The sequence below is a fragment of the Lissotriton vulgaris genome, chromosome 11, assembly GCF_964263255.1.
Source record: "Lissotriton vulgaris chromosome 11, aLisVul1.2, whole genome shotgun sequence".
NCBI classification, from domain to species: Eukaryota; Metazoa; Chordata; class Amphibia; order Caudata; family Salamandridae; genus Lissotriton; species Lissotriton vulgaris.
The window spans coordinates 957973459-957996892 of NC_141699.1; the positions used below are offsets into that span (position 1 = coordinate 957973459).

Below are 23434 nucleotides of genomic sequence, written 5' to 3' on the forward strand. Positions count from 1 at the left end.
TCCGAAAAGACTGGTCCGCGATATCATGGAAGTGCACTTGAGACTACCTAGTCCTTATTATAAAAACCGCAACCAGATTAACAGAAGAATTGACCATCAAAATCCAAGTAATCGAATTGACCATCAAAATCCAAGTAATCGAGACCCAACTTAACAACATGGTACATATCACCGTTTACAAGACAAAATTGGATGAAATCAATAAAGAGATGAGTGATACACATGAGTTCCTGACACAGACCAAACTACAGAAACTAGCAAAAGAACTGAAAAAAATTTCCTTTGAACGAATTCATCTGTACAGCAGCAATGATTACAAGAGGAGTGACAATGCTTCCAATTATGATTCGAACAACGGCTCACAAAAGGGTTCCTCTGGAGAAGGAAGCGATTCCAGCGGAGAAGAATATCCCACATACAACAGAAGAGAATATCCAAACAAAAGAGGCAATCGAAGAGGGCGAAACATGTGGCCAAATTACCATATGGGCCCCCAGAATATTCCATTTCAACCCTTCAACCCCCACTTCCAAGGGTGGATGAATCCTTTTTTTCAAGGGCCATCACCTATGACTCATCAACACCAACCACAGCTAGGAGGGAATTACAACCAACAGATTCCTTTTTTAGGGGGAGGCCGGGCACCTCAAAATCAAAGGCGAAGAGGAGTGACGTGGTCAGACCAGACGCGTCAGGTCCAGACCAGGAGCGTCACGAAGGCGAAAGCAGGGCCGAGTACAGCTCCCTCATCGTCAACTTAAGTGACAGACCACTATCCCCTGAAGAAACTAGAGTCCTTAACAAAGGCCTGGGCTATGTACCGACCCCAAACCTAGACGTTTTTAAGACCAAATGCGAAATCTCAGAGTTTTGTAGGAAACTGAAACTCAAGGCATTTTTTACCAACCAGGCCTCGTCACCCACAGATGGAGATACGTCCCTACGACTGAAATCTAAATTTTGCCCACTGAACTCTCAGGTACCAATGGAGATTGCGACCTTCGAACAAGCTGTGATGAAGGAAATTAACGACCTTCCTGAATACACAACTAAACCTTTTCAGAATATAACCAAATTGGAGCAAAGAGCATTGAATACACTAAAAAAATGACGCCAGCCTTGTAATCAAGCAAGCGGACAAAGGGTGAGTAGTCTTACTCAGCAGAGAGGGCTACGATAAACAATGTCAAGACCTCCTTTCAGATCGCAAATTCTATGAGATCATTACAATTGATCCTACACCCAGGCTACAAAGAACAATAACGCTAATGGTAGACGAAGCGGTCACCAATAACTGGATTTCCAAAAAGGAAGGAGAATTCCTAGAGACAAAAACACCAAGAATTCCCTATTTCTATTCCCTCCCGAAAACCCACAAAGCACGCAACCCCCCTCCGGGCAGACCAATTGTCTCTGGGATAGGGTCTGTGCTGGAACCACTCTACCAGTTTGCAGACTAATATCTAAAACCACTAATCCAACAGACTCCAACATATCTAAAAGATACGAGAGATCTCTTGAACCAGTTAACACAAGTCAACTATTCTGAAAAATCAATGATCCTAGTAGGGATGGACGTTGAAAGTCTTTACTCTAGTTTACCACAAAAAAATACTTTAGACACCTTAGAGAATCTTCTCTTTGATACAGACTGGAACTACAAAATCCCACAACATTTTATTCTGGAGTGCTGCAAACTTGCATTAACAGAAAACTTTTTTGCTTATAACACCACCATGTGTAGACAATGCCATGGAACTTCCATGGGCAGCACATTTGCCCCCAGTGTGGCTGGGCTTTATGGGAGTAATTTTGAGAAACTAATCATCAACAACAAAGAAAATCCTTACCATCACCAGATTTATTTCTGGAAACGCTATATAGATGATATTCTGCTCATCTGGCAAGGAGACATGGAGAGCCTAATTGAATTCCACACATGGCTAAACACAAAAGATGAGTGGTTGAAATTCACCTACGTTGCTGACAAAAGGAGCTTAGACTTTTTAGATATCACCATCTACGTCGAGAACGACACACTGCAGACCAAAACATTTTTTAAACACACTGCAAAAAAATAGCCTGTTATCTTATAACAGCTATCATCCTCGCCCTTTACGAGAAAATCTCCCTTACAGCCAATTCCTCCGTTTACGGAGGAATTGCAGCAAACCTGAAGGCTACAGGTCCCAAGCAAATGACCTCTCTAAGAAACTAGAGGCACGAGATTACCCCAGAAAAGTGATAAATACCTGTAAAAAAAGGAGCAAGGAACCAAAATCGTGAGGGCCTTTTGGAAACCACAAACAGAGCCCCTCAGGAAGACCTGCTCACGTGTGTCACAACGTATGGACCCGCCACCAACAAGGTGAAGAAAATCATAAACAAGCACTGGAGGATTTTAACCTCAGCAAACCTGTCTTGGCCGAAACCGCGTTTTGCGAATAAAAGAACAAGAAACCTAAAAGATCTATTGGTCCATACGAGACCAAAGCCTACTGCACCACAAAATCAATCTACCCTGTGAAATCTACCTCCAATCAGGGGACATTTTCCCTGTGGATCCTGCTCAGTCTGCCCACTAACGAGTCCCATAAAAGAATTACAACTTCTACCCAATTTAAAGTGGAATTGCGGCACCATACCAATTGCAATACGAGCCACATCGTTTACATGATTACATGCCCATGCAATATGACCTATATAGGCATGACATGCAGGAAAGCCAAGCAAAGAATCATGGAGCATCGCAGTAACATCAAGTATAAAAAAGGAACAACTAAAATGGCGACGCACTTTCTGGAAAAAGGCCACACACTGGATGACCTTAAGTGGGTAATTTTGGAAGCTCTGCAAATTAAGGACCACAATGCAGAACGCATACTTTTCGAAAAGGAACAGAGGTGGGTCCATAGACTGGGCACAGATGTAAGTGGTCTTAACGATAATATCCCTTGGACAAGTCTGAACAGATGACCACCAAAAGCCACAACCCCCATATTCTGAGCCACGTAAAGACAGAGGACAGTAAACTGAACTCATGGACGATTTGCAAATAACTACACTAATCCACAAGTCTACCATATCTTTGAAAAGAATTTAAGAATCGAGCAATGTTCATAAACAGCTAATAGATACATATACCAATTGGATTTACGTCGTTAAATTCACTACAAAAAGGAGCTTCAAACTCGATATCAAGCAATCACTATAAAGATAAAAATCGAGTGTTGTGCAAACAGATTTTTAACAACAAATATGGAAAAAGACGCTCGATATTCACAAAGATCCCATTTTAACAAAGTCTGTTTTCACTTCCTTTGAATGGGAAACATTGAAACGCGGTCTGAGAGTCTGTGAACCCTACCGGGTCCAGGACGGCAGAGTCAGCACAAGAGGCAGAGGAGGCGCAGAGCCACAGGTACACGCAAGGACGGAGCGGCGCATGAAAAGCTAAGTACTAATTAACTAACACTTTACTTCCTCTTTCTAGTGAAGGGCCACGCTCCCAGTGACTCCTTGGTACCCGAGGAAGCATGTACTAATACGTGCAAAGGTACATCTTAACGCCAAACTGACTGACTAAGCACATGCATGCGAATGTTTGTTAAATGAGACCCTCCCATCGCGAAGCAGAGCAAATCTTTGTAAAAACCGCTCCTATAAGTGTAATGCCCTAATAAGTGAAAACGCTTTTGAAAAATGTTTGTAAAAGAGACCCTCCCACAACGGAGAATACCAAAGTTCCATCGGAAAGCAGAGCAAACCTTTGTAAAAACTGCTCCAATAAGAGTAATGCCCTAATAAGTGAAAACGCATTTGAAAAATGTTTGTAAAAGAGACCCTCCCACAGCGGGGAATAGCCAATGTTAGGACAACGTTCTAAGAAATGAATATAACGATCGTTACACCAGGTAAGACCCACAGTAGGTACCGCAGTGTGGAGATACCTTGTACAAACTTACCGTAGTAGTTCAGATGACACCATATGCAGACAGAGTGTAAGGAACCACACCTAGTTGATGTCCACGGTCTTAATCCATTTGAAATACAGAGACCAAAATGATCTAACAAATAGATCAATTCCGATATCAAAATTTAGCCAACCCTTTTGAGTATGTGGTTTCTACTGTTAAGGTAGTGATCCAAAGAGTATTGTGAACCTAAGCACAGTCTAATAGCAGGACTTCAATGTATAAAATCGTATATATTATTCCCTCCCTCTCCCCCTAATAGTTACCCACCACGTTTGTTTTTGCAGGCACAATTTAACCTTAAAGAAACTAAGGGACTAATACGCTCCTTTAATCACCTACCACTTGGTCCTGAAGAAAGCCCACTGACCTATAGAGGCGAACAGGGCTGAAACATGTCGACCTTTTAAATCACGAAGATGGGAAGCGTGAGAATCCTAATAAGTCTTGCGACGCTCTTCCTGCAATATTTTCACCACTAACTCGAATCCAGATAAATAAATATAGCAAACTGGCTGTCCGAGTTACTTTTAAGTCACCACTATCACGTTATCACTGGACACTACTGCTTTTACCTTGGGTTTCTTCCTCCGGGGGGAGGCTGCATACCTACTAAACCCTGTGATTATGCAGACACGAGAGTAACAACAGCGGAGAACCAAGATATACCGCTACCAGACAACACCAACTCACGTGTATGAGGGCTTTTTTACCAAGGGACATCCCACTTACCTGAAAATCCAGGTTAGCAGGACAAGTGATCCTACCTCCCCCCAACTGCAATTCATATAGACAGGTAATGAGGAGATGTTTCTCTAATTTTAACTTTGTTTGAACAGCGCAACGTACGAAGAGTACTTTAAGCGCTACTTTGATTATAATACTGCATATTTTGCACTATTTTTGGCATGCCTGTTTCCAGCACACTTAGTAGGATGTGTTGCTTTTGTAGTGGTACCAATTTATGACTTGACGAAGCACAACCGGCCTCCCCCGGAGGGGACGCCTAATAGGGACATGTATGTTAAGTATGGTATTTCTTCTGTAATGTACAGCACGTTATGGAATAAATACACTTATAAAGATCCTGAGTTGCGTTGGCCTATGCATGGGTCATTTGATTTGGGAAAGATTCAGTATGTGGAGCAACAAATGTTTAAGCGAAAGGCTAGGCAAGATATGTTTGACTGTGTGCGAATGTGGGAGAAAGAAGTGCGTGAGAGAATAAAGCGTTAGCAAGCCTTGGTTGAAAAAGAACAAAGGAAGAGAATACATGCGGAAGCATTGGAAATGAAAAATAGAGAAATAAAAGAGGGAAGATAGGGAGCGTCATTTACAGGTAAATAGCCAATACGCTGTTCGTAGACCTCTTTATCCTATTCTTAATAAACCCCAAGATGATTCTCTATTATTTAAGAAAATAAAGAGGGAAGATAGGGAGTTTCATTTACAGGTAAATAGCAAATACGCTGTTCGTAGACCTCATTATCCCATTCTTAATAAACCCCAAGATGATTCTCTATTATTAGATCGTTGTCCACCTCCATATACTCTTCCTTCTGCTCCTAGTGAGTCAGATGAGGACTCTTCTTCAGACCAGGATAAAGCTCGAGAAACTCGCTCAATGTTATCTGTTGAGCGTGCGTCTGAGATAAGATCTGCTGCACGTAAAGCCATTCGTAGTACTGCCACTGCTTCTGAACTTTTAGATAGTATAAAAGATTGGCAGGAAAGTAAGCAAATATATTTTACTGATACATTTGCCGCAGAGTTTATTGAACGATTTAGGAAACATTCGGTAGAAATGGAGCCCGATGATGTAGCAGCTGATTGTAAAAAACTACGTGAAGGTCTTTTTGTCTTTTCCCAGGTGGCTGACACGATCAGACGCTTGGTTAAACTGCGTGTTGAAGCAGCCCGTTTGCGAGAGGAAAAAAGGCAGCAGACGCAGCTGCACAAACATCCCGAATCAACATGGCATGAACTTCTACTGAAACAGATAAGAATGTTGTAATTAATGTGAAACCCATGCGGGAAGTTGCGCCTTTATATGTTCATCCTAAAGGAACGGGTACAAGTGATGATAAGAATTCTATTGATGCAAAAGGTTATTTTATTTATAATTGGGTTTACACTCCATGGAATAGAGCAGATGTTATGGTCCTTAAAAATGCATTGCCTGATCTGCGAAAGAATCCAGCAGCCTTTTACGAGGAAGTTGAGGGTGCAATTAATTCTTGTACTAGGACTTTGCCGGATATTGATTTGTTTTTTGGATTAATATTACCGCCTGATATGTGGAGAACTGTGCGTAAAATTGATGATCATGCGACATTTGGAGCATTATGGAAAGATTAAGAGCAGTTAGATGAAGATAGAGAACCTGCACAGAAACCGTGTCAGTTAATTTTAAATCTTCTGGCAGCTATATTAGTTAAGCTAAAGACGATTATTCCCCCTAAAAAGATAGATTGGACTGTATTAGCGTTGTGTAAGCAAAAGGCAGATGAATCGGTTTCAGATTACTTTATTCGCTTTGAAGAGGCATTCCACGATTTTAGTGGCCAGTCTTTGACAGATGACACGGGTAGGCATCTGTTTGTCGATAAATATGTCGCAAACCTTTTGCCAGGAATAGCTAGTCTCCTGAAAGCCAGTGAGAGTTCATGGACTACCTCTTCTCCGGTTTCTCTCTTAACCATGGCTCAGTATTATGAGCGACAAGAATTAGAAGCTAAAAGTATTGAGGATAAAAAGTCTAAAGAGTTATAAAAAAAAGGTTATGTTAGCTCAAGCTTATGGACCACCTTCTATAGGTAATGATAGAGGCGGATGTGGATCTTATGGTTCGTCTTTTCCTTCTTATACTCGTTCAAATTTATCTGTTGACCAGTGTGCGTACTGGAAATTTGGACATTGGCTTTCTAATTGTCCAGTACTGCATGCTCAGCCGTGACCACGTGGTCAGGGACAAATGAGAAATCGCTCAGGATGTTCAGGGCCTAGAGGAAGCACGAATAATCACGCTAGATTTGATGCTAATACACGTGGACAGGATGGGTTTAACACTTTTGATGGACGGAACCAATATCAAATGTCCGACTATGTGCCGTCTGATTTTCAAGATTCTGCTTATGCATAGGATTGCCTAGGATGGGGTAAGGAATCAGTTGAAGTTCCAGTAGATCAGAGGGGGCCCTATGTTACAGCACATGTTTTGGGTTCTACTGATCAGTTTCTGGTTGATACAGGAGCTACTCGTAGCGCCTTGTCTAAACAATTGGTTCCAAGGGCTCCCCTGTCTGGCTTAACCATTACATCGATAGGTTTCGATGGAACACCTTCCCGTAGCCCATTGTCACAACCACTCGCATTCCATGTTGATAAGTTTACTGCTCCATGTCCGTTTTTGCTTCCTCCAAACACACCAGACAATATTGTGGGTCTTGATACGCTTAAATATTTAAGGGCTACGATACGATGTTCTCCGGAAGGAGTACGGGTTATTTTGAATGACAACTACCCTGTGATTGAGAGATCTTGTATTGTTAAAGAGGACATTGCACTAGCCTCACTCCCTAGTACTTTGTGGGCTACTTCAGACACCGATGTAGGGCAAATGGTTATTCCGCCAGTGCATATTAGTGTCATGGAGGGTGCTTCTTTGCCAAGACTGCCTCAGTATAAAATTTCTAAAGAAGGAGAAGAAGCACTTCCACGGATTGTTCATGATTTGATTAAAGTGGGGGTTGTGGAAGAAGTTCCTTACAATGTTTGCAATAGTCCGATTCTTGAAAAAAGATACTGACACCAGGATTTATAGAATTATCATTTATTTAAGAGAAGTCAACAAGATTGTAGTACCACTGTACCCTGTGGTTTCTGACATAACGACACTACTTACTTTGGTTCCTACGACAGCAACTACATTCTCTGTTATAGACTTGAAGAACGCTTTCTTTTCGATCCCTATTCATCCTGAAAGTCGATTTTTGTTCGGTTTCACTTTGAATAACCGATCGTATAGATTTTGTAGAGTTCCTCAAGGCTATACTGAGAGTCCTAGTATTTACAGTCAAGCATTGAAGAGACATTCAAGCAATTTTAGACACCCCAGTACCTTTCACACAGAAAGATGTCAGTGCATTCATTGGTTTGACTTTGTTTTGTAGGCAATGGATATTAGGCTTTTCACACATTTTTAAACCCCTGCTAGCGCTTCTGATTAAAAACACTCCGATCTAGATGGATTCATACCGGAACATGCAATCTCTCTCACCTATAAAAAACTGATCAACAACCTCCCTGACCTACTCCTGGGCCTTAAAGGGAGGTGGGAGGCAGACGGTCTGGAGATCGACGAGGAGGAGTGGAGGTGTGTGCTGGCCGGCCCAAAAGAGGTGGCTATCTCGTCCAGACTGCGGCTCATCCAACTCAAAGTACTGCATAGAGTGTACATTTCATACACCAGATTAAAGAGGATGGGTAGGTGCGAGGAGAATTGTTGTAAGAGGGGATGTTGGATGGTGGGGTCCTTCTTCCACATGTTATGGGAGTGCCAGATACTGCAGAACTATTAGAAATGATACGCTGCATGCAGGAAGTATGGGGGGTAGAGTTGCGCCTTGAGGCGAAATGGTGCATATTGAACATTTGAACTGCAAGGGGGAGGCTCTGGGAAACGCTTGGTCAAATGGTTGCTAAACGCAACATAGCAAGACATTGGGGGGGGTAGTTCCTCCTCCTCGACTCACCGAATGGAAACGGGACATGGACTGGTGCATGCTCCAGGAGAAAACTGTGTACACATCACGGAGGTGCCCCAAAAAGTGGGGGTGGGGGGTGTGGGACAATTGGAATGAATACAGAGGTAACATCTGTTAACCCCCCCAGCCTCGACGGACGGTACTTGAGGCTGATGTCGAAGTATTTGTAAGGTATAATGTGCTTATGCTATGCCACTGCTGTGCTGTTGTTCAATGTATATGATCCCTGGTGCGTTTCAACAACCCCAATGTGCGACTATGTTGGCCGATGTTTGGTCTGTAACCTAAATAAAAAGAAATAGAATTTTTTTTTTTTTTTTAAAACACTCTGATCCCCCTTCCATGGACAGATGAAAGTCAAAACGCTTTTCGTCAGTTAAGACAAGCTCTTTGCTCTGCACCAGTGTTATGCAAACCAGATTACATGAAAGCTTTTACCCTCTATGTAAATGAGAAAGATGGATGTGCATTGTCAGTTTTAGTACAGACACACGGGGACAAACAGCGTCCTTGCGCATACTTTTCTGCAGTTCTTGATCCTGTTGCTCATGCATTGCCTGGGTTTTTCCGTCCAGTTGCAGCAACAGCTATGTCCATACGTCAGAGTGAAGGGATAGTTTTGTCACACAAACTGTTGGTGCTAGTACCCCATGCAGTAGATGCCCTTTTATATCAGACCAAGACACAACACTTAACTAGTGCTCGCCCGACAGGATACGAATTGGCACGGTTAGCACCTCATATTACCTTGAATAGGTGCGCGACACTGAACCCAGCCACTTTGTTGCCAAATCCTGCGACTCTGTCCCAGTCAAAGGAACCTCACGATTGTATATTCCTTACTGAGGAACAGACAAAGGGTTGCATCGATTTGTAAGATTTTTCCAGATGTAGATGGGGAACTGTGGGTTGATGGGTCCTTCTGAAGTTACCAGATGGCACAACTTCAGCTGCTTATGCAATTACCACGCTTGAGACAGTAGTGGAAACAGCTTGCATACCTCAGAAGTCGGCTCAAGCAGCTGAACTAATAGCTTTGACACGAGCGTGTGAACTTAGCACGGACTTGTGTGTGAACATTTACACGGATATCCGCTATGCTTTTGGAGTGTTCCATGATGGCCTACTCTGGAAAGAAAGAGGCTTTCTTACATTATAAACATAATGCAGATAATGCACGGAGAATTAGTTCTAAATCTCTTGACTGCACTTACATACCCAAAGAAAGTTGCTATTATGAAGTGTAGCGCACACAAGAAAATCATTGACAAAATAGGACAAGGCAATGCCTTTGCAGATCGCGTAGCTCGTGAGACTGCAATGCAGTGAAGCACTACTTCCATGTACAAAGTGAAGTCTCAAGCTGAGCATTGGCATGACGCTAGAGAGGAAGTATTGGATATACAGAGATCTGCCTCTGTGGAAGAGCTTGAGCAATGGTCTAAAGAAGGAATGTTAAACGATGAGGGTTGTTGGCGTAACAAAGAAATGAATAAGTGGAAATTGCCTGCAGCCTTTTTACAACCTATGGTTCAAACGGCACATGGGCTGACACATGTTGGAGCTCTAGCAATAACTAAATTGCTTACTCAAGTTTGGAAACATCCTGAAATTTCCAGCACAGATAAAAGAGTAGTACAATCGTGTTTGATCTGTAGGCAGTATAATCCTGGAAAAGGGACACGAACTCCTACAGGAGGGTTTGCTACACCGACTGCACCTTTTGAAGTCTTGCAGATGGATTACATCCAACTTGAACGCTGCAATAATCTAAAATATGTCCTAGTGGTGGTATGTGCCTTCAGTAAATGGATAGAGGCATTCCCTACAAAGGATAATACTGCTCTCACCACAGTAAAGGTGCTTCTAAAGGAGTTTTTCCCTAGATATGGTGTTTGTAAACTTTTGTGGAGTGACAACGGACCTCATTTTATTGGGCAAGTTGTTGAGCATGTCCTGAAAGGATTAGGGATCAAGCAGAAATTCCATGCAGTCTTCCACCGGCAATCAGCAGGATTAGTGGAGAGGTACAATGCTACTTTGAAACTAAAGTTGGCGAAAATACTGGCTTCCTCGTCTTTGAAGTGGCCAGATGCACTCCCTTTGGCATTGTTGTCCATAAGATCGATACCACATTCAGGATCAGGTCTTACCCCCATGAGGTGGTGTTTGGGAGGCCGATGAATATCTGGGGAGTTCCTAAGCCACGCCCCATACATGATGTTCCTTGAATTCTGATGATGGCCAGATGCACTCCCTTTGGCATTGTTGTCCATAAGATAGATACCACATTCAGGATCAGGCCTTACCCCCTATGAGGTGGTGTTTGGGAGGCCGATGAATATCTGGAGAGTTCCTAAGCCACGCCCCATACATGATGTTCCTTGTGTTCTGATGAATGATTATCTGGCACAGTTAACCGACAGTTTGATTTCTATTTATCAACAGGTTCGAGAAGCTCTTCCCGACAGATCCGAAGGTGAGGCCCATGATCTCCACCCTGGCGACCACGTGATGGTCAAGGTCTTCGACAGATCGAACAGCTTGGAACCAAGGTGGCGAGGACCGGAGCAGGTGCTCCTGCCTACAAGGACAGCAGTTCGAGTGACGAACAAAAAGAACTGGGTCCACAGCACACACTGTAAGCGTGTGTCGCCTGCCATGGTGGAGCCTGCAGTGTTGACCGACCATCGAGAAATCCTGGAGATGGAGAAAGGTCAAGCTATCTCACCTGACGAATCTGCAGAAGTCTTCCCGGACCACACGATTCCTGGAGCATCGCGATATCACTTGAGACCGAGGAAAGAATCTGCAGTGTTGAAAAAGACTGGTTGAGCTACCGCCCTGGGTTAGTGAAACGGAGAGCCGATGTGGCACTCCAAAATAGGATGGTGCTAGACGTGATTTTGGCTGATCAAGGTTGTGCATGTCGCATCATCGGTAGTAGTTGTTGTGTTTTCATACTGGATCACTCACCTTCGGTATATGATGCAATCTCTAAACTGCATAAGATTGCTGCAGAAATTCACACAAAGACTGGTACATGGACATTTTCAAACTGGATATGGACACTCTTTGCTACTTGGGTCTGGAAGCTACTGACTATTCTATGTATACTACTGGTGATACGATTTACATGCTGTACTTGTATACAATGTGGTCCTATGCTTTACTCCATGTGCATCACTGCTTGTACACCTGCCAAAAGAAATATTGCAGATATAAAAGCACAGTAAATGTTAAACAATGAAATTACTGAGATGATGAACATCAATGTACAGGATGCATATCTAGATTACCCCAGATAATCGAATGTCTTCAGCTAATGCTGAAAGGGTCGTCTGTTGTAATTTAGCAGCGATTAGGTTAAGCATTAGCAGAAGACATCTTGTATTTAGAGACTATCTTGTCCGTTGTGTGGCATCCATTTTGTATTTCTGGCAGCCATTTTGTTTGCCATGTGCTCTGTCCTACCTTCCTGTCAACTGCTCTTGAAATCTGCCTAGAGAAGAGATATATTTAGCCTCTCCTGCTTTGCACAGGGTCAGTTGAGCTTACAGCTGTCCCAAACTTGTAACTGCCAGGATGTGTCCACCAGAATTAGCTAACTCTCAGCACCTCCCACTTGTTGCCAGCACACTCTATGTATGACCTTGTATGTATTTAAAACCAGCATTCTGTACTTGTACCGCCTTCATTTGAGCCCCTGTGTGGGTATAAAAGGACCAAGCTCCTTCCAGTCCTACTTCATACATTGCCGAAGGGTGTTGTGTGAATGTAGAACCACCTCATGGGGTTTAATAAACTCTGTCTTTTCTATTCCAGTTTCTGTGCCAACTTCTTTCTATTGGTCTGAGGACTCTGTGCAGAGAAGGGTGAATCCCTTGCACTGGTAGGCCTTGCTGAGGCTCACCACCACAAGGGGCCATCAGGATTGAAGGGGAAATAATTCCCCAACTTAAAAAGCGGCACAGGGCGTGTTTAGACACTTCACCTCAGGCCCCGCCCCCTCCCTTCACCACTGTGAAAACGCGCCCGTGGCACGTTTTTAGTTAGGGGATTAAGTCCCCTTGAATCCTGAGGGTCCCTGGGGTCCAAGTAACCCACCAGCTACCTGCAAGTAAGGGCCACAGAGCTACATTGCAGAGAGGTCTAAAAAGGGGCCTGGCCTTGACCACCTCTCTGCAACACAGGCCTCTGGTGCTTTTAGGAGGTACCTGATGGCTAGTTGGCCCGCAGGGTCCCTCAGGATTGGAGGGGAATTAATTACCCAACTTAAAACGCGCCACAGGGCGTGTTTGCACAAATGTCACCTCAGGCCCCACCTCTTCCCTTCACTACTGTGCAAACGCGCCCCATGGTGTGTTTCAAGTTAGGAGATTAAGTGGGCACCCTGGGACACTGCAGGAGCCGGCCCTGAGGGGTAGCGGTCCCCAGTGCCATCACTGGCTCCAGGAGGGGGGCTGCGTGGCCCCCCCTCCCATCATTGACAAAGCCCCAGGGGTTGGTGGTCCCCGGGGCAGGGGCCGTATGCACCCGGCAAATATTGTTGCAAAGCCCCTGGGTGGCGATCCGAGGGGCAGTGTGGGGGGGGATTTTGGGCCCCCCACACATTTTTTTCTGCCCCGGGGACCTGTCCCACCCAGGGGCTTCAAGCACGGGAGCCCGCGCTTCACTTTTTTTTTTTTTTTGCGGCTGGATCTGCGCACCTAGCGCCCATCTCGCAATTTATTTATCAAAAAAATGCTTTTTTTGGCCCTGGGGTTCTTGTGGGACCCCCTGAACCAGCCTAGGGGAGCTAGGGTGTTTCTACCCTGCCCTGTTTTCTTGTTTTGCACCTTAGTTTTTGTGTTTTCATATGCCTCGGTACTACCGAGGCACAAGATGGCTGCCAACACTTCCTGGTTTGGAGTGTTGACAGCCAATTAGAATACAGCTCGTGATCGGCAGGGTGCGCTCCTCTATATATCGATATTTTTTAAATTTTGATTTTCTCAGAAACTACTTAACGGATTTACACCATTTAACAAAAAGAGTTCTTTCAGGAACAAGGTCTACCTTCTTGCCAAATTTTGTGTAATTCCGTTCAGCAGTTCGGGCTCTAGCAATGCCTTAAGTTTCCTATGAAAATTAACATGGAGAAAACAAGTTTTGGGACCCCCCTTTTTTCTCGGCCCCCGCTTGACGAATCACCCTGAAACTTTCAAGATAGGAGCGGACCAGAGCGGGCCATAAGTTTTGAAAATTTCGTGAAGATTCGTCAACCAGTGCCAAAGTTATTGGGAAAAGATTGTTACAATTTTCCTATGGATAACAGGTCCTATATATAACTACCTACTGGTGACCGCCAGTAGGATATAGATATAGATATAGTCTCAATTTGGCGTTCTTCTTTCCGAACACCAAATCCGGCAGCACCCGGTCAACAAACTGCAGAACCACTATTGTAAGGTCAGTTTTTTCAGAAAGTTCATATATATTTAACTTCTCACATGGCAAAATACACAGTCACTTCTATCAATTATACCGGACCAACACGTTTTGGCGAATTGCCTTCTACTGGGTCACTGTGGGTTGAACATTGCGTTAATTATATCCTGTGTCCCTTCCCAATCTTGTTGACCCTTGACCACTAGAGCGATACATTCAGTTACTTTACTTGGCTTTAGTTCCCCGCGATCTGCGATTTACCCCATCTTGTTTGAGTAAAACCTCATTTCACCTTGGAGAATATACTTCTGATCAAGTTATTTTTTTCTTGTTTTCTTCTTTTTACTTTCTTTTTCCTACAATACGTTTCATTACACTTCATCAAAATTAGAGAACAACAGAGGACACAAAAGAAAGGAAGAGAAAAGAAAACAGACTATAAAGAAAAAGATCATAAATGCCTTCCTATGCACTGTCCTGAATTTATGCACCACTTCCTTCTATAAAGTAAGATTTTCTCTTTTTTTATACGAGGCACGCCCAGTGGTAGGGATGCCATATTTACAGAGAAACAAAAATGTGATATTTCTAAATACCACATCTGAAAAAATCCCTTTGTTTTTACTCCAGCTGTCCCTAAATTCCGGGGGTGTTTAGGATAAAAAAGCAATCACATTTATTGCCTGTTTTCTAGGTAATCACCTTGTCTGCTTTTGTTCTCTAATATAGTGCAAATGCAATATAATATGAGATATCCTGGAATGTGCTTCTCATATCAGGAGGGGGGCAGCAGCTTGTGCATGAAAAAATTATTACAAGATGTTATAAAGATACCCATCCTAAAAATAAAAAACACGCTATATATATATATATATATATATATATATATATATATATATATACACATACACACACACACACCCCAACAACCACCAAGGTGCAGTCATTGTATTGTGTGACGTAACATTTAGGGGTATGAAGGATAAAGATGCATAAGCGTTAGATATGCAGTCCACCTTGATGCGCACTGCATAGACAAAATAAAACATTTAGGACAGTATTCACAACTGAACTACTTGTACTATATGCTGTGACTGAATGCATGTACCCCGTTACTGCAAGCTGCAGTACATTCCAAATGTATCACCTAGGTAACGATCTGTAATTTTGTCTAAATGCACATGAAGCACATTGAGTAGCTCCATGAACGTATCACACACCACGCCATGAGTTTACTGGATATAATCACTGCAGACATCATGTGGCGAATTAAGTCATCTGTTATGAAATTACACGATCGCATAGTCTCCATAACATCTTTTAAAGTAACTGTTTATCTTGAACGAATTATTGAAACTATAACTTGTAGAATACATATTTAATTGTTTAGATTTCTAAATATAAACAAAGCTATGTGAAAACTTTCTGAATGCTTGCTACAGTGTTTAAGTAATTCACAAAGTTCTAACTCGAGCCTTCTAAATACTAAACCAGCCCCTCCCCTCAGAACGTGGAGACGTCAGCCACGATCTCATTCGTTAAATGTCGGTCATGTGAATACAGCTTGCCTTAGTATGCCGGAATTGCAGTAAGAAAGACAGTGTGGAAAATATTCCTACGCAAACATCGATCACCATATCCGCTCACTGACTGGCTAACTATTTGTGAGGTCCTGGCTCGCAAACGACAAAAGAATGCCTGAATTACAAATAGCCAAACCATTGTATGAAAACCAAAACCACATTACACAGAAACCAACCAACCCACCAAAAGCATTTTCGTTAGTATCCCCCTCAGACCAGAATGTTTAGTTTTTCATTAGGAAAGGAAAACTGACAACTTTATTAACTAGAAACCAGAGAGATAGTAACGTCACCTCACTGAACCCAGGAAAAGCAAAAAACAAAGGGTACTTTAAACCAAACCTACATTTTTAGTAACTTGACAGTGTTAACACTGTCTAATGTCTAAACAGAGCTCAGGCTTGTAACTATGTCTCCTTAAAGTAACTGCTTAATAAAGCAGAACAAACTGTGGGTATATTCACCACCAAGTAAACATCCAAGTCATCATCAGTAGCAGTCCGTAGACCACCAAAAATCATAATAACGGCAAATAGTCCTTGATCTGCCAGCTGTCAGGTTAAAACAGTCGCTGCAAGGAGAACATCAGTTGTACTCTCGCCAGCAATTTCAATAGCTAAAACGTTTACCTGTGTTCCTGTGACGAGTAAACAGGTGTTTCCGTCTTTATAGCAGATATGATCCATTAGTCCACGTGTCCCCTGCTTACACGTTACCTAAATCTAGCACCATTCGTCCGTTGCTGATCTTATACCGATGTCGTTTATCCGTAATTTGGACACTTCCGGGTCGCATTTGCACCAATCCAGTTGTACAACATATTTCTAAAGAGTTGGCTGGGCACGGAGATACGGTTAATGTGTAAGATGATCTTGGATTGGAGCACTACAGATACATTAACCAATCATAGTGCGCCACCCATAATTTCTAAAGTGCGGATTGGTTCTAAAGTTCGCAGGTGTCTCACAGTCTACGGTAGTTCTGCTGCTAATGTTTGCGGTGCTGCTCCGTTTTGAGCGGTCTGTGTATGGCTGTAAGTGGTGAGTTAGTCTCAGAATGGGTGGAGACAGCTTGTCTTTTAGTCAGACCGGTCAGGCAAAGTTAGGCCCGCTTGCCGTTCTAGATGGGAGGCAATAATTGAGGAGAGAGGAACGAAATATGAGAAGAGGGAAAGGGAGGCGAGGGTTAATGACCGTCTGGTATGCTGTGAATGAGTATCTTGCTACGTCTGATGGCCGGACAGCCGATACGGGTTGTTGCCTACGTCCCTGGGAACAGGTCGAGAGTGACGCATGCGGAGGCCCCGCAAAGCGGTGTCTGGGGAGAGAGAGGAAGGATGTACTGTACTCTAAAGCACTTCTAGCATCTATAGAATGTACGCACATTCGGTGTCCAGTTTCTTATGTGACCAAGGTACGATTGGCACACTTTTGCTACCTTGACTGCTTCGAGGCATGTCTGACAGCATATCAGACTTGTGGACGACTTAGCGGGCCCCATTTCTCATGGCACACAGCCACCCAGCACTCCACTTCCTGATAACTTTGTACTGTTATGTTTGTGCATTCAAACCTTTTAGAACTTAGAGCTTGTCAGTTGCGTGCTTGTCTAAAGCATAGTTACTTAAGCTGAGCTACTAAAAAAAAAAAAAAAACAGTGCACTGCTATTTTTACGGTTGCTTTCGGACTGCTCAGGTTTGGTAGTGTGATTTCACACGTTTAAATTAATTTTTTATTTACCACTCCACTTGGGTCATTCATCTTGGAATGGTAAATTAGAAAGGTTAGACCTATAGACGTTGCCAATTCGTGTTCTTTGTGTGAAAGAATAATTTCTGAACCTATTTATACTCTTATTTTCCCTGTCAATGCGTTTAATTTTACTACAAAAAGAGGGCGGTGATGATAATATTGGAATGATGGTTTAACAATAAAAATAAATCGCTTTCGTTCTTTTAAATTCGACAGGTGGTGCACCTTGAGTTTTAATATTCTAGATCAGTGGTTCTTAACCTTTTGACTTCAGCGGATCCCCTTAATTCCCAACTGTTTCAGGGACCCCCAAGCCATTTCTACAATTTGTGCCTCAATAGTAATAAATATAACTATACAATATATTAACTATCCATATCTACTTTCCTCTCCAAATGCATATTTAAATATAAGAGTGACTTACCACCAGTAGTCACAATTCATTAGGTATGCATTTGAAATCATAGCTCTCACAAGAAGGGGCAGTACAGAATTAGTAAGTGGATCAACATTGGCCTCGGACAGACACGTGGCAGTAATTATGGTTGGTATGGACAAAGTTGTAGACAATGCAGAGCTTTTGTCTAAAGATGAAAAGACGTAGATTACATAAAAGCTGGAAACCAGGGGTTTATTATGCCAAAGTATTTGCTGCCTTATAGGAAGTTGTCCTTGGCTTGTGAAATTATTTCAGCTCCGCTTAAAAGTGAAGGCTTGATGGGAGGAAGTGATTCAGAAAAGGGGGTGGTGATGAACAGAGTGTCTGAATTAAGCAGACCACTCTTACCCAGTCCAAAGATCAGGGCTTGATCCATCACCATTTTTTAGCTCACTGCACCATCCCAGCTCAGAACCTGGCTACATGCAAATTAGTCTGTCCCTGGCCCAGTGCATCATGGGAACAGGGCAGACCAGACTACCAAGCCAATTCTTATACTGAGAAGGAAACAAGCTTCCGGGGACCGGTTTCTAGCATTTCAGCCGTCTTCGGCCCGGCTTGCTTGAATCCTGATGGTGCAATGAGCAAGGGACTCACATCTGAGTATACCCTTCCACGCTTATGGTGGACAAATTGATTCAGAAAAGGGGGTGGTGATGAACAGAGTGTCTGAATTAAGCAGACCACTCTTACCCAGTCCAAAGATCAGGGCTTGATCCATCACCGTTTTTTAGCTCACTGCACCATCCCAGCTCAGAACCTGGCTACATGCAAATTAGTCTGTCCCTGGCCCAGTGCATCATGGGAACAGGGCAGACCAGACTACCAAGCCAATTCTTATACTGGGAAGGAAACAAGCTTCCGGGGACCAGTTTCTGGCATTTCAGCCGTCTTCGGCCCGGCTTGCTTGAATCCTGATGGTGCAATGAGCAAGGGACTCACATCTGAGTATACCCTTCCACGCTTATGGTGGACAAATTGATTCAGAAAAGGGGGTGGTGATGAACAGAGTACAGTGAGATAAATAACAGTGATGGATCAAGCCCTGATCTTTGGACTGGGTAAGCGTGGTCTGCTTAATTCAGACACTCTGTTCATCACCACCCCCTTTTCTGAATCGTTTTTGGCCACTATAGGTGTGGCAGGGTATACTCAGACATGAGTCCCTTTCTCACTGCACCATCAGGATTCAAGCAAGCCGAGCCGAAGACGGCTGAAATGCCAGAAACCGGTCCCCGGTAGCTTGTCTCCTTTCTGGTGAAGAATTGGCTTGGTAGTTTAGTCTGCCCTGTTCCCATGATGCACTGGGCCAGGGACAGACTGATTTGCATATAGCCAGGTTCTGAGCTGGCATGGTGCAGTGAGATAAATAACGGTGTTGGATCAAGCCCTGATCTTTGGACTGGGTAAGAGTGGTCTGCTTAATTCAGACACTCTGTTCATCACCACCCCCTTTTCTGAATCGTGATGGGAGGAAGGACAAAATCAATAGCTATAACAATATCCATAAGAGGAAGGGAGAGAAAGACAATACAGTGCAAAATACAACTAGGAGGGTAATACAATAAAACCGGTGTATGCGGGTAGCAAGGGTGAAACACGGTGTACAATAAGGGGGAGCTGTATCAAAAGTAAGAACAAAGTCCGCAGGTGCAATGTCAACGGGCCCGTGAGTCTAACCCTATAAGGATATGAATTTGTTCATTAGAAATCTTTTGGTTTCCACTTTGAATGCCGTCAATGAGGAGATTCTGCGAACTTCCGGTGGGAGAGAGTTCCAAATCTTAGGGGCAGCTCAGGAGAAAGCTTGGTGACAACTTCTCTTTTTCTTAAGGATGAGTGGTTTCAGGAGGCGGGTACAGCGCTGGATTTTGACTTGATAAGGCCCTGAGCTATTTGAAATATGGGGCCCTTTATAAATCCAGATGTTCTATGTGACTATGTCAGTGACAAATATGCTTTTCGGATACCTAGAGGGCTAAACTGAAATACAATTAAGAAGTATATTGATAGTGAAATAATAAATCTTTAACTTAAAATCTTTTTTATTCATAACAAACCTAAAAATGCAAACTCTGGTAAAAAGAAACAAAAGTTCTTTTAAAAGGCACAATTTACAAAGGCTTATTATCTAATCTCTTGAAACATGTTATAAGGATTAAGGAATTATATTAAACTAAAATATTTTCTTTCTTGCCTTTGCCAGAACAAAGTCACTGATGACATCATCAAATGATAAACTGCGTAGTTTGTAGCTTTCTATGCACATGAGACTCTGGGAACATAATTTATCTTGAGTCACTGTTGTTCTAAATTCATATTTTAGGTCTCGCCTCTCAATGCGCATGCGCATTGAGCGGAGCGAGACTATAGGGGCTTAAACAAGGTTTAACTACACTGGCGATTTGATGGTGTGCCCGTGCGCTTTTAGGTCAATGCGCGTGCACATCATCAAATCTCCATCTGTTCCCCTGCAGCTCTTCCCGCTCCGCCCCACAAGCTTCCCCCACCGTGTCTCTCCCTCATCGCCGCTCTCCCCGCTCCGCCCCCTGCTGCGGCCGTGTCGTATTTCTCCTCTCCCCCCCTCCCCACAGCAATGCCCTCCGTCTTGTCTCATTTGTAGCCCTTTGTCTGCGTGTTAACATTTCACACGATTGGTATTTTATGCTCAACCGACACGTGATCTTCAAAATGCCTCTTCAAAAACTTTTGTTAATCTGCATCAACTCATCAGATCAATGCGGTTTGCATCACAGAGCACTATACTTACAATTTTGGGAACTCCTTGCACAACCCTTTGTTTCCAATGAATGATGGCCCCACCATATGCCAACAGTCTCTGCGGCCTCATAATATGGGTTATCATTATTGTGTCTTAGTACGCTCTTACGATTAACCCACTCTGTCCCTTTAACAACTTTTCTACCAAAGACAGCTAGGCGGGCACTCACGTGACGAAGTTGGGAGGTCCCCTTTTTTTCACTCTAAAGCTCACATGGAAGTGATGAGCCTTCACCAGATGTACTAACACGGTCGCCATTGCCCGGAGCTCGCCCTGAAGTTAAGCACACGCCTTTTCTGTCAACTTCGCCACTACAAGCCGGAGATGCACCCCTCACATTTTTGTCACGCAGTAACACTTGAATTAGCACTGTACCTGCAACTTCGCTGGGGCTCCTTGTATCACTAGCTGCAACTCCGCCACGCAAGTATGTCAGCACTAATCTGCCACAATTTACCGATACGGTACCATTGCTCAAAAGTCAAGGCTGCCCTTAGGGACTGTACCTGTAGGCTTTTACGATGCCACACAACTAATGGACTGCGTTTACTCACGGGCCCACGTTCACACAACTCTACACAGGCGATTATTCCCAACGCGCTTTCGCATCTCATTTACACACTGTCTCTCTCCTGGGAGCACACTGAAACAATTCTCCAGCGTTCAAAGCTACAATTGTTCATTTTTATAAAAATCATTCGATACATCATGAATAAATTTTTGAAACAGCTCTTTTTCCATCTTACAGCATTAATTAATTGAATTTGCTTTCATCACATGTACAAAATTAATCAAGGTATGTCTTTGCCGACAACTCTCATTTTGCCTCAAAACACAGTCATTCAAAGCTCTTTACAGAGACCTACATTTTGTCTCGCTTGCGGTTCTATAGTGCCTCAAAGACTGGCCCTTCATTCCTTCAAATTGTCAGAAAGAATTTTCTGTTTCCTTTTAATTGGGATAGTTAACTCTCAGACATGATCGGTTACAAATGAGGCAGACTTTTTGTTGCATTTGTTTTAACCGCATCGCTGCGGCGGTTATTTTTCCGCTGCGCGGCTTTTTTCTAAAAGCCGCGTTAGATGACGAGCTCAGCTACTCACCAGCACACGACCACCAGGGCTGATGACGAGCTGAGCTGAGCTCGTCATCGAAGGGGTTAAGGAAAATCGAAAATCACCGCCAGCAATATGCCTACATGTACCACTATACTACGTGGTCCTCTACCCTTAGAGAGCCTTCCAATTACATTGGCTATTATTTAATAATATTAGGTTGCTCTACCATACTATGCCACACAACAGTTTATAAAATAATGTTACCCTAGGCACACCGAATGGTGCAAGACTAATTTAGGATAATCTCATTAGGAGTAGCTGCTTATGAAATGTCTGAGAAGCAGCCCCCTTTGTTGTTAATCAGCTAACACAGGTTGTGATATCGCCCCCTCCTGTCTCCTCTCTCCTCTCCCCCTGCTGCCTCCTCCTTTTTAGATTTTAGTGTTACTTTTACTGTTAACACCCACCCCTCCCATCACCTCAAACAGCATACATTTTCTTAAACACACGTCGCGATATCCTGCAGACCGATTGCAAGTGGCGCCACCAACATTTACATATTCAAGTGGATGAAAGGACGCAGCAATTCACTGGATCAACTGTCGCTGCCTTCCCCTCGCCTGCAGCCACATGCAACAGCCACCCAGTGACTGGCACGTGCAGGTTTTGTGATCACAAAATCTGTACGAGGGAAGTGTGCAGTGCTGCGAGCCCCTTCACTTCACTATGTGTGTGGCCTCACTTAGCGCTCCTGCCAGCGCTCACAGTTATTCCGGGGCTTTCTTTTTACTGGTGCCACACCCTTTCAAATAAATGAAGACTCACATTTTTAAATCAGTACATTAAATAAATGCATTGCCATGATAATTGGTAAATATTCGGATGTAAGGGGGTGGGGCCTTTTAGAAATACCTTTATAGATAAATCTTGAAATCATGCAACTGTTTATAATGTACAACATGTTAAAGTCGTCATAAAATACACTGAACATACTCTTCACAAAAGTTATTTACAATACTTTAAGCTATTGCTATTATAAATTACAAGAACTTTTATTTAAGTATTAATTATTTAAAAAAATTAAAAGCCATTTGTATTTGTAATATGAATACAGCCATTTGTATTTGTAATATGAATACATCTAAGTCACATACATACAAAACATATTGCATTACAAATGCTATAGGTGTCACATTTGCAAAAGTTAAAAGTATTGGCATTGTAAATGACAAAGCTATTAATTTAGCTATTTTCAAGACCAACACATAAAAAAAAATGTAATTTGCAAAACCAATAGATCCAACTTTTCTAATGCGAGACCTATTGCATTTCCAATGCTTGTTTATCCTCTTCAGCTGAGAAAAAGATCTTTCTCCAGAGCACTTTGAAACCATCATACTAAGAAACAATCTCAAAATTGCTTCTACATTGGGAATGCTGATTGGACACGATCGTTAAATATTACCCTATACAGATCCTGATGTGTCAGACTATTTTGTTCCGCTGAACCATGGGCTTGACTATGTCTAACATATTGATGAAAATGCTTGACTTCGACTACAAGATTCATGTCCTCGTCTTCAGGATATGTTTGGCATAAAGCACACACTTCTTCATGAATCTCTTCTTCTGTAGCTTCTAGTTTTGTTA

The 23434-nt window shown here is 43.0% G+C and overlaps 1 protein-coding gene across 1 annotated transcript in view; it reads right to left on the reverse strand.

Annotated features, from left to right (window-relative positions):
• The window catches only part of SLC33A1 (solute carrier family 33 member 1), a 235993-nt gene extending 219441 nt beyond the window's left edge, over positions 1 to 16552 (reverse strand). Inside the window, exon 1 of the mRNA XM_086944123.1 lies at positions 16383 to 16552. The gene's annotated coding sequence lies outside the window, so the exon portion shown is untranslated. The remainder of the gene's footprint in view (positions 1 to 16382) is intronic.
• Positions 16553 to 23434: the final 6882 nt, after the last annotated feature.